Genomic DNA, 11,811 nt, shown 5'->3' with positions numbered 1-11,811 from the left:
TATATCTTGATTTTGTTTACATGTATTTGCACAGAGCATTTTTCTCATCACAGCAGAGGAACATTCATGCAGGGTTACTATGACTGAATAATATTTGATGGGCGGATGGTCATTGTCCACAGTAGCCCTGAGGGTTTACAGCGCGATGGAAAAGCCGAAGTTTCACCATGAGGGTTCATGATAGAAGTATGTGTCATGTGTCCATTAAACAAAGCGTTCCATCCTGAGGGGAAAAAAAAAAAAAAAATCCAAAATGGAGTCAAAACATTTGCACAAAAGCGATACATAACTTTCTTTCTTGTATTTCTTTTTTCTCAAGTGAGCGGGTTTCTTACCTATGCCTTCCATCATCAGTGAAACCGCCTCCTCTTTTCTGCATACCTGTTTTCACGCAGACTAGTCATACCTGTTGCAAAGAAAAGTAAAGTGCCTTCAAGCTATCTACACTGACCAAGAAACACTGCTCACTGCTTCCTGGAACTAGATTTGTCACTTGCCATGGCATACCAGACTTGACAGATCCACACCTTTTCACAATCTCAGCCTGAGCTCTTGTGATAGGCGTGAAAAAAAAAAAATCAGGAGAGGCTGTAGAGAGTGTAATGCTGCCTCTTGATTGAGAGCGAGCAGTTGCTCCCAGCTCATCCATCAACAAGTGTGGTTTACTGTTTTAACACCTATGCCTAACCATGTTGTTTTTGGAGTCTAAACCTAACTAACAAGTGCTTCCGAAGTTGCTTAAAAGTGACCTGAGATTTAAGAAAATGCATCTAATTCATTTATCAGCGCATCTTCCTTCTAGTGAGAACTGTTCTACTGATTCCAAAGGCACTCACTTGTTCTCCACCCCAACAGATCAGCAAGGCTGTGATCAGTGTCCCCTGCAAAAGAAAAATATTGCATTCAGTAAAGCACAATGATGAAAACTTGTTTAACACCAAATTCAGCTGCTTTTTATGTTAAAACAACTACAGGTTAAATGAGTTTCATTCTTAGGAAAAGTGGAGCAAAAATTCTTGGCATACTGTTTGTCAGAGCAGCATTTCTCCGTCCCATCAGACCCAGAAAGCTGTCATAACCGATGTCATCAAATCTCTTCAAATCACGGTCCGATCCAGCCTTGGGGGACAGTGAAAACGAGTTACAGTGGGGCATAAAAGTATTTAGTCAGCCACCGATTGTGCAAGTTCCCCCACCTAAAATGATGACAGAGGTCAGTAATTTGCACCAGAGGTACACTTCAACTGTGAGAGACAGAATGTGAAAAAAAAAAAAAATCCATGAATCCACATGGTAGGATTTGTAAAGAATTTATTCGTAAATCAGGGTGGAAAATAAGTATTTGGTCAATAACAAAAATACAACTCAATACTTTGTAACATAACCTTTGTTGGCAATAACAGAGGTCAAACGTTTACTATAGGTCTTTACCAGGTTTGCACACACAGTAGCTGGTATTTTGGCCCATTCCTCCATGCAGATCTTCTCGAGAGCAGTGATGTTTTGGGGCTGTCGCCGAGCAACACGGACTTTCAACTCCCGCCACAGATTTTCTATGGGGTTGAGGTCTGGAGACTGGCTAGGCCACTCCAGGACTTTCAAATGCTTCTTACGGAGCCACTCCTTTGTTGCCCGGGCGGTGTGTTTTGGATCATTGTCATGTTGGAAGACCCAGCCTCGTTTCATCTTCAAAGTTCTCACTGATGGAAGGAGGTCAAAAGGTTCAGAAGGATGTATATTAGTAGTAGTAGTATTTATTTATTGTCATTGTCAAGAACAATGAAATTGCGTTTGGGGCTTCCATACAACCCAAAAAAGAAGAAAATAATAAATACCCCTTAAAACCCAAGTGTACATATTTAACCCAGTGTGACTCCAATGCAATAGACAATCCTTAGCAATAACATGAGAACCTGACAAGTAATGTTGGTAGAAATTCAGACAAAGACCTGAGAAACATGACAAAGTACAACAGTGCAACCCATTCAATATTATTGTACTGTGAGATATGATATCAGATATGATAGTTATCTATTTAAGAAAGAGGGGGGGGAGGAGGGGGAAGAGAATAAAGATATGATGCACCAATGCAGACCAGTTCATTGCTATTAAGAAGTTGGATATGGTTATTGTCCGTGAGAGGGGGGCAGAGAGTTCAGGAGCCTCACAGCCTGTGGATACAGGCTGTTGGCCAGTCTGGATGTTCTGGCCTGTATAGACCTGTACCTTCTCCCTGAGGGCAGCAGATGGAAAAGGTGGCGCGCAGGGTGATGTTGGTCCCGCAGGATACTGTGCACCCTCCTCAGACAGCGAGTGGGGAAGATATTACTGATCTCTGGCAGACTTGTTCCAATAATTCTGCCAGCTTCTTTCACCACCCGCTGGAGTGCTTGCTGATCGGCCTTGGTGCAGCTGGGGAACCACACTAGAAATCCATACGTCAGAACGCTGCTGATGGCACAGTTGTAGAAGTTCAACATCAGAGATCTGGGAATGTGTGCGCTCCGCAGTCTCCTCAGGTAGTAGAGGCGCTGTTGGGCCTTCCGTGCAACTGAGGTGATATGGTTGCCCCAGGACAGGTCCTCGGTCACAGTTACCCCCAAGAATTTAAAACTGCTCACCCTCTCCACCGCCTCACTGCCAATGAAGAGAGGCAGATGGTTGTTATGACCCTTCTTCCGGAATCTACAATGATCTCCTTGGTCTTTTTGGTGTTTAAGACCAAGTTATTGTCGTGGCACCATGACTCTAGTTGTTGCACCTCTGTCCTATAGTTTGTCTCATCGTTGTTGGATATAAGTCCGGCATGTCATTCATCGCACTTAACAACGGATCAGTCGTCCTGTCCCCTTGGCAGAAAAACAGCCCCATAGCATGATGTTTCCACCCCCATGCTTCACAGTAGGTATGGTGTTCTTGGGATGCAACTCAGTATTCTTCTTCCTCCAAACACGACGAGTTGAGTTTATACCAAAAAGTTCTACTTTGGTTTCATCTGACCACATGACATTCTCCCAATCCTCTGCTGTATCATCCATGTGCTCTCTGGCAAACTTCAGACGGGCCTGGACATGCACTGGCTTCAGCAGCGGAACACGTCTGGCACTGCGGGATTTGATTCCCTGCCGTTGTAGTGTGTTACTGATGGTGACCTTTGTTACTTTGGTCCCAGCTCTCTGCAGGTCATTCACCAGGTCCCCCCGTGTGGTTCTGGGATCTTTGCTCACCGTTCTCATGATCATTTTGACCCCACGGGATGAGATCTTGCGTGGAGCCCCAGATCGAGGGAGATTATCAGTGGTCTTGTATGTCTTCCATTTTCTGATGATTGCTCCCACAGTTGATTTTTTCACACCAAGCTGCTTGCCTATTGTAGATTCACTCTTCCCAGTCTGGTGCAGGTCTACAATACTTTTCCTGGTGTCCTTCGAAAGCTCTTTGGTCTTGGCCATGGCGGAGTTTGGAGTCTGACTGTTTGAGGCTGTGGACAGGTGTCTTTTATACAGATGATGAGTTCAAACAGGTGCCATTCATACAGGTAACGAGTGGGGGACAGAAAAGCTCTTACAGAAGACGTTACAGGTCTGTGAGAGCCAGAGATTTTCCTTGTTTGAGGTGACCAAATACTTATTTTCCACCCTATTTACGAATAAATTCTTTACAAATCCTACCATGTGAATTCATGGATTTTTTTTCACATTCTGTCTCTCACAGTTGAAGTGTACCTCTGGTGCAAATTACTGACCTCTGTCATCATTTTAGGTGGGGGAACTTGCACAATCGGTGGCTGACTAAATACTTTTTTGCCCCACTGTAGCCTTTTGCTCAGTGTTGTTATTTTTTCAACTTCTTATTTAATATGTTTGCTGAAGTGGCTGCGAAGTTCTGCGTGGAAATGTGAGTGCATCTCATTTGACTTAGTCATACCTCTGTCAGTGGATTGTAGGCCTTTTCTTCACAACAGCACCTCACAGTCAGTAAAATGAAGATACTCAATGCACCCAGTGAAAAATGTGTTTCCTCCATTACTTCACTGAACTGTGAATCACTGGATTAAAGGTAAAAAGAAAAACAAAAGACATAAGTAAGCTACAAGTGAATTTACACATTAGGGAATCAGATGGGAGGCGTCTCCATGTATCTGTGGTTAAGGTGTTCTTTGTTCTATGTTGAACTGTCCTCCACAACACTTAGCGATCTGTTGTGTAACTTCAGTTTACAACGATGCAGCAAAGCTGTTTGAGTATAGTTAAATACTGCTTCTTTAAGGCACCAGTTTATCTTAGTGGTACTCATCTGCCTTGTGCAGAACTGTGGCATTCATTTTCATATAGTTGTATGAATGATGCATATCAAATTATTGTTGACCCCAGAGTGTCTTAAAATATGAGTTTTTGAGTATTTGGTTTAAAGCACATCTATTTTTGCATTTGGCTCAAATATAAACATTTAATATGTAGCAGCCTAGGCCTATTACTACATAACTTAGGATGGATTTAGGGTCACCTGATACAGCCCTAACTATAAGATTTATCAAAAAGGAAAGTTTTAAGCCTAATCTTAAAAGCAGAGAGGGTGTCTGTATCCTGAATACAAATTGGAAGCTGGTTCCACTGAAGAGAGGCCTAAAAATGGAAGGCTCTGCCTCCAATTCTACTTCAGAACACTCTAGGAACCACAAGTAAGCCAGCAGTCTGAGAGTGAAGAGCTTGATTCAAAGTGACATGGTACTGTGAGGTCTTAATGAGGCCTGATTATTCAAGACGTTACATATAAGGAGAAGGATTAAACATTCAATTCAGGATTTCACTGGGAACCAAGCATATATTTATTAGTATCAGATGTAGCCATTCTTGTATTTTGCTTGTTTATATTATTGTATTTTGCACAACTCTGTTGCTTGTGAAGCTCGCACACAAGAATTTCACTCACATGTACTGTACCAATGTACCTGCACATGTGATGTGACAATAAAAGTGATTTGATTTGAGAAGCTAGTATAGGAGAAATATGCTCTTCCTTTCTAGTCCCTATCAGTACTCTTGCTGCAGCATTTTGGATCCACTGAAGGCTTTTCAGGGAGTTTTTAGACATCCTGATAATGATGAATTACAGTAGTCCAGTCTCGAAGTAACAAATGCAGGAACTAGTTTTTTCAGTATCACTCTGGGACAGGATGTTGCCATCCAGAATAAGCATCTGGCTGGATGTCAGATTTTTATGGCTGAGTGCAATAACCTCAGTTTGATTTGAATATAGAAGCAGGAAATCAGATATCATCCAGGTCTTTATGTCTTTAAAGACACTCATGCAGTTTAACTAACTGGTGTGTGTCATCTTGGTTCATGGATAGATAAAACGTGGTTTTAGATGCATAGCAAATATCTGCCCACTGATTAGCCTTAAATATTATGTCAGAGTCTCTAAAGGCCTAATACTGGTTTGGTAAAGCTTCAATTTGCTTCTGTGGCATCACCATCATCATATAAAGTCCATTAACTTTTGTGTGAATTATGTAATCTATTAATCTATTCTGCTGTCCATGACCACAGCCATTTCTTCATAAAATAATTCACTTGTTCCCTTTTATTGTGCTTCAAATGACTTTGTAGATGTCATGCTGTTAACAGCAAGACATTCTTCCAGAATTTCATGAGCATTCCTCTTGAATTTTGTATGTTACAGCTGAAACCCAAGCTTACAGTGAACTTTCTCTAGTGTGTTCATAACAGAATACAGAGTAAACACTACTGTTTCAGTGCTTCCTCTAACACCTTTTGAACTAATAACCACGTCAGCTGGATATGGACAATACACAACATTGTCTATTGTCTGCCTAGGCTCAGGGCAGACCAATGACTGGCTGGAGAGATCATATTTCTCAGATGGCTTAAGACTCTCTGCTCGAACTGCTGCCCACGCAACACAAACCCAGATAAGTGATAGAAGGATGGCATTGTCTATTGTCAATCTCTGTCAAATAAACGTCAAATACTTGTCTATTAGCCAACATGAGCAGTTCCTATTTTATTGTTTACATTTTTTTCTCTCTTTTCAGAAGTCTAAGGAGCTTAACCTTTGAAACATTATGCTGTTCATAAAAACTTGAAAGGTGCTTGTTGACTGAGCAAACACCATGTAGATGAAGTATTGTGCCACACCTCTTAATCTTTGAATTCAGTTGTATTCAAAGACAAAAGTCAAATACGTAGCCACGCAGTCCACCTTTACAAATATTTATGAAGGAATGGGTGAGTGCCACTGTTAGCACTCACTCCCGCAGTCCAGCGACATGGAATTACTGGTAATTCTATATGCCTGTAGGTGTGAGTGCAAATAGTTGTCTGGCTCTTTGTGTTAGCTCTTTGTGATAGTCTGCAGCCTATCCCAGCTGCAACCAAGTTGCGATGACGAGTCGCTGAGTCCTGAGGTGGAAAAAGGTGAGCTGAAAGGCTACAAACTTCTTCTGGCATCAACACAAAAACTGTGCTAGGAGCTTCATGGCATGGATTTCAATGTCTGAGCAGCTCCTGCAGCTGTGATGTGTAGGTATGCCATATTTTGTGCATATAGTATGACAATTATTTTTATTTGCTATCACTCCATTGCTTTTTACCTATACTTATATTTATCTATTCTCACCTCATCCCATCTCAACTGGCTGCTAGAAATATGAATAATTAAGGAATAATATAGCAAGTTTTAAATAATCAGATAACTATAGTGCATCAAGTGATACATTTTGACCTAATTGCTTATGATTTAAGTCAAAATGGAATAAAATAGCCATGGAGTATTGTGTTATCACATAATCCCACATTATAATTTAATTCATGCAGTCAGCCATGTAAAGACTCATGTAACGAACCAAAAGTGTAAAAAATCTTACCCTGAGCTGATCTTTATGTATAAACCAACAATCACTCCAGCTTTTCCCTTTGCATCAGAGCAGCGCCATGTCACGTTGAAGCCTGTCTTTTAAGACAGCAGGATTTCTCTTTCTCAAATTTTATATAGCTTGAGTTAATTTTTAATCTGATTAGCACTCCACCCACCACCCAAAACTCTGTCCCACCCTAGCACATGTATACACATAATTTGTTGTAACTGCCTCATTAGATGTTCCTCATTGAAAAAATGATATTTTTTTCCCATTAAGACATAAAAGAAAAAGGCAAAAAATCTACACAAATCTAACAATAAAGCTAAATGTTTCATCCTCATGTGGATAAAACTTTGGCTTAAACATTAAAAGAAAAAAAAGAAAGTAATCTGGAGCTTATTTGTATGCTGAATTGTGTACAGACCTTTGTCCATTCCTTATTTAATGCAAGAGACATTAAAAGAAAATGTTTAATGTGGTATATAATAGCTTTGTGACATGGTGCATCATCCAGCTGGAAGCAGCCATCGGAAAATGAATCATACTTTTTTATCTATTCATTATGTGGAATAGGTTTTGCTCGATTATCTTGTTAGAGTTACTCTTCTGTATCTCTCACATGAAATCTCTGTCACTGAAATGCATGCTCTTTAAGAAAACGAAACACAGTGTCAGATGGCTTACAGTAACATGTTTGAAGCTTTAGTTTACGTTTGTGGTCAGGGTGTGAACTAACGTTTTAGGGCGTTGTAGCTTGCAGATATTTGTTGCCTGTTACTCTTAGGATGACTTGTGTTACAGTGACAGACATTCACAAGAGCAAATTTAAAGATGCGTGTGTTTTTAATTATTTAGCATCGCTGCTCCCTTTAATGTAATGAGTGACATCACCACATTAAATGTGAACATATATGAGCATGTAGTGTTTGCCACAAGACATTATGAAACTTGTTCATTCCAAAGTAAGTGCCATAAAGTTTTAACTATTATCTCCTGTCAAACATGTCAGTCAGCCTTCCTGTTTGTCAAACACTACAGTTTATTTGCTCCACAGAGTTCCACAGAATTGGTTGCTCGTTGCTAGGAAAAACTATTTGCATTAGAGATTTTCCCTTGGGCAGTTTTGTTTACCATATGCCACAAAACACAACGTATGTTGTCATTGCTATGAAAATGAAACCCAGCTTTAGCTATCCGTGCAGCCAGATGACACATGCAAAATTTAAGCTATTACTTATTAGACATAATGACTGGGATGACCACTAAATTCAGACAAAACTGAGGTTATTGTAAAAATCCTAGAAACATGGTGTCTAACCAGGTGGACTTGTTTTTGACCAGGATATCTTCTTCAGTGTGCACATTAGACAAATATACATATATATATTCTTGCATTTGTGCAGAATCTCTAAAATTAGAGTAAATAATCAAACCCCGTCTCATCCTAAAGACCTCATAGTAATCCAATAGAGCACTTCGCTCTCAGACTGCTGGCTTATTTGTGGTTCGTAAGGTATTTAAAAGTTGAATGGGAAGCAGAGCCATCAGCATTTAGTTCCTTCTGTGAAACCAGTTCTCTCTGTGAGTTTGTAATTGGGAGACAGACACCCTCTGCTTTTAAGATTGGTCTTACAACTTTTTTTTTTTTGGATAAATCTTATAGTTAGGACTGGATAAATTGACCCTCAATCCACTCTTAGTTACACTGCAACAGGCCTATGCTGCTGGTGACTTCCCATGATGCAATGGTTCTTCTTCAGTCACCTTTTTTTACTCACTATGTGTTCTCTCTAGATTCACTCTCTAGATTTTAATTATTACTTATTATTAATCTCTGTCTTTCACCTGTCTCCCACCCCTCACCCCCAACTGGTCGCAGCAGATGGCCTCCCTGAGCCTGGTTCTGCTGGAGGCTTCTTCCTGTTAAAAGGAAGTTTTTTCTTCCCACTGTTGCTGAGCGCTTACTCATAAGGCGTTGTCTGATTGCTGGGGTTTTCTCTGCATTATTGTAAGTACATTGAGGCGATTGTTGTCGTGATTAGGTCAGATTATAAATTAAACTGGACTGAATTAAATTACAGTGCCAACGGCTCATCAGTGGCTTGATAAGACAGAAGAAACACCCCTACAGACTCATCACATGCAGAACAATTGGTTTCGTTTTCTTTTTGTTTTAATTTTAAATGGAAAATATTTTTAACACTTTTATTCAATTTGTCGGTGGTTAATTTGATAAATTGATAATGCTTTATTGATAGCTTTATTTATTTTCAAATGACTCTAGCAGTTAGCAGTAGGCATCACCCAGCTAACTCTGTCCATAGTTGCTGAAACCTGGTATTAGCATCTCTTAAACTTGATCTAGAATGTTAACGCTTTCATTTTGTACAGAACATGAAATGCATGGAGAACAATTCATCTTTCGCTGAAGGACTTTGTCATTCAGACACAAATAAAAGTTCTGAGCTTTTCTATTTCTTTCTTCTTCTTCTTTTAACCTCAGTTACTTTGAATTCAGTTTTGCCATAGGCAAAAATATTCTATTGCAACAATAAATCTAAATGTTTAAAGTCTTTCTAACTACACAAAAACAAATACTCATTAGTATCACGGTATCATGGCTGCAGTCGTGCTCAGTCATATATTGCACAAACAAAGTGAAGCAGGCACTTAAAAAACCTGTGGTTCAAAACCTGTTGATGTAAATAAAGTGCTCCACTTATATGAAAAAGCTTCTGAGGATTTTTTATTGGACCCTAGGGTCTTAATCATATCCATATGTGTCATTTCCACTGAATTCCTTGCAGAAATTACTGTGTAAGCAATCAGTCCTCTAATTAGACATTTTATATAATTTATCAACCACATTAAATAGGACCGCTTTCCTGTGCAAGAGCGTCATATATTTGTGTTGTACACTCATCGGTCACTTCATTAAGAAATCTTGCTGCTATCTTGATTGAGCTCCTTTTTCTTTTAGAACTGCACTAATTCTTCATGGCACAGATTCAACAAAGTTTTTAAAACTTTGATTCATACTGACACGACAGCATCACACAGTTGCTCCATATTCATCATCTGCACATCCACGATGACACTCTCCCCTTCTACCACATCCCTAATCTGTTCTGTTGGGATGTAAATAGTCAGCAACTAATACTAATATTTAAAAAATAGGTGAAACATTCAAGTGGTTCATATTTCTTGCGTCAGATGTAAAAAACAAAAACAAAAAACAGACAGCGTTCTTTTCAGAACATTTTCACGACTTGCTCGAATCATTAAGTCTGTGAAGGTTCTCAGTCATCTAGGTCATCGTAGTCAAAGGAGCTTGCAAAGAAAAGCGTCTGGACTTCTTTAAGTTGCTTGAAGACGTTTCACCTCTCATCCGGTCAAACCAGATTTAAACCCAGTGGGAGAGGTGAAAACATCTTCAAGCAACTTGAAGAAGCAGAAGTTTTATTTATATTGACATCTGCTCCCATGAAAAAGAAAATATTTCCAACATCACCCCCTAGTGCCAAGAAATCCTCCTATCACACATTATGCCAGGCATTTCATTAGGTACACTTTGCTACTTTTGAGTTGCACCCACTTTTACCCCCAGAACTGCCTTAATTCTCATGCCATTGAGTCAACATGGTGCTGGATACATTCCTCAGAGATTTTTGTCCATTTTTACATAATTGCATGACAGCATCACACATGCTTCAAATTTGTTGGCTGCACATCCATGATGTGAATCTCCCGTTCACCCACATTTCAAAGGTTTTCTGTCAGATTGAGCTATGGTGGCTGTGGAGGCTGTTTGAATAGGGGGAACTCATTAACATCTTCAAGAAACCAGTGTGAGAGGATCTGAGCTTTGTGTGTTATCCTGCTGAAAGCAGCCATTGTAAGATGGGTAGTCAATACTGTGATCATAAAGGGATCCAAAGTGGTATGCTATGAAATATTTTCACACCATTAGCTGACATCTATGGTGTCTTCTGCAGTTGTAGCGCATCTTCTTTAAAGATGTGATGTCCTGTGTGCACAGAGATGCTTTTCTACATATCTTGGTTATGATGAGTAATTGTTTGAGTTACTGCTGCCTTCCAATCAGCTTGAAGTGGCCTGCCCATTTTTCTCTGACCTCTGCTCATTTTCTAAACCCTAGGGATGGATGTGTAGTAAAATCTCAGCAAATGCACAGTTTCTGAAATACTCAGACCAGCTAGTGTGGCACCATCAACCCACTACATTCAAAGTCATGTTTCATCCTTATGCTGATGCTTAGCAGAGCTTCAGCAGGTCTTCTTGACCTAATAAAGTGGCCAGTGAGTGCATATATTTAAGAAACTATTGCTGGTTAACATAAATGGGCCAAAACAATCTGCTCATATGATATGATTGATTATCGTCTAATTGGAAGCAGCTCTGAATTTTATGTGTCTGTGCAGAGCGTTATATTACTGAATTACCAGACATGCAAGAATGACAACAGGACTTGTGAACACATGAAATGAATGATTAACTTTTTTTTTATTTATGTTTGTTTTTACATTTTTTTATGGTAGTTGGACAATTTTGTTCTGAATGATCTTATTTATTTGTAGGACACTCATTGACATACATGGAAATTTAAAACTTTAACTCTAGAGTGTTATCGGAACCTACAAGGAACCTATTACTACTGGAAACTATAAGTGTGGGAGAACATAGGGATGTAAAACCTAGTTTTCCAAATTCTGGAAGAACACTGAACAAGTCTGACATGCTTCAGTCCACTACTGACTGGTTAAATGCAATAATATCACTCTCTGTCACATAACCTGAATTTGCTGAATAAGTGGGAGAAATCCATGTGGAACCTCAGAGTGAGTCCCGGGGAGGCCAGTTTTGATGTCTATTTAAGTTACCGAATACGGTTCCTCACCAAATATAGG

General features: G+C 39.7%; 1 long non-coding RNA gene across 2 annotated transcripts; it reads right to left on the bottom strand.

Moving 5' to 3' along the window:
* Positions 1 to 6,982, bottom strand: LOC106633361. 2 transcript variants are annotated; one of them, XR_006054773.1, is made up of 6 exons: positions 6,890 to 6,982; positions 3,928 to 4,048; positions 1,026 to 1,119; positions 837 to 881; positions 336 to 406; positions 1 to 223 (listed from the first exon to the last, which is right to left on the bottom strand). It is a non-coding gene; the product is annotated as an uncharacterized LOC106633361 (long non-coding RNA). The 2 variants fall into 2 exon arrangements; XR_001336589.2 differs by lacking the exon at positions 1 to 223 and having other exon boundaries at positions 333 to 406.
* Positions 6,983 to 11,811: the final 4,829 nt, after the last annotated feature.

Source organism: Haplochromis burtoni, unplaced genomic scaffold (genome assembly GCF_018398535.1).
Source record: "Haplochromis burtoni strain Fernald_Lab_line unplaced genomic scaffold, NCSU_Asbu1 Contig_129, whole genome shotgun sequence".
In the NCBI taxonomy this organism is placed as follows: Eukaryota; Metazoa; Chordata; class Actinopteri; order Cichliformes; family Cichlidae; genus Haplochromis; species Haplochromis burtoni.
The sequence above is the reverse complement of the archived record's forward strand: the minus strand, read 5'-3'. Positions and strand labels throughout refer to the sequence as shown.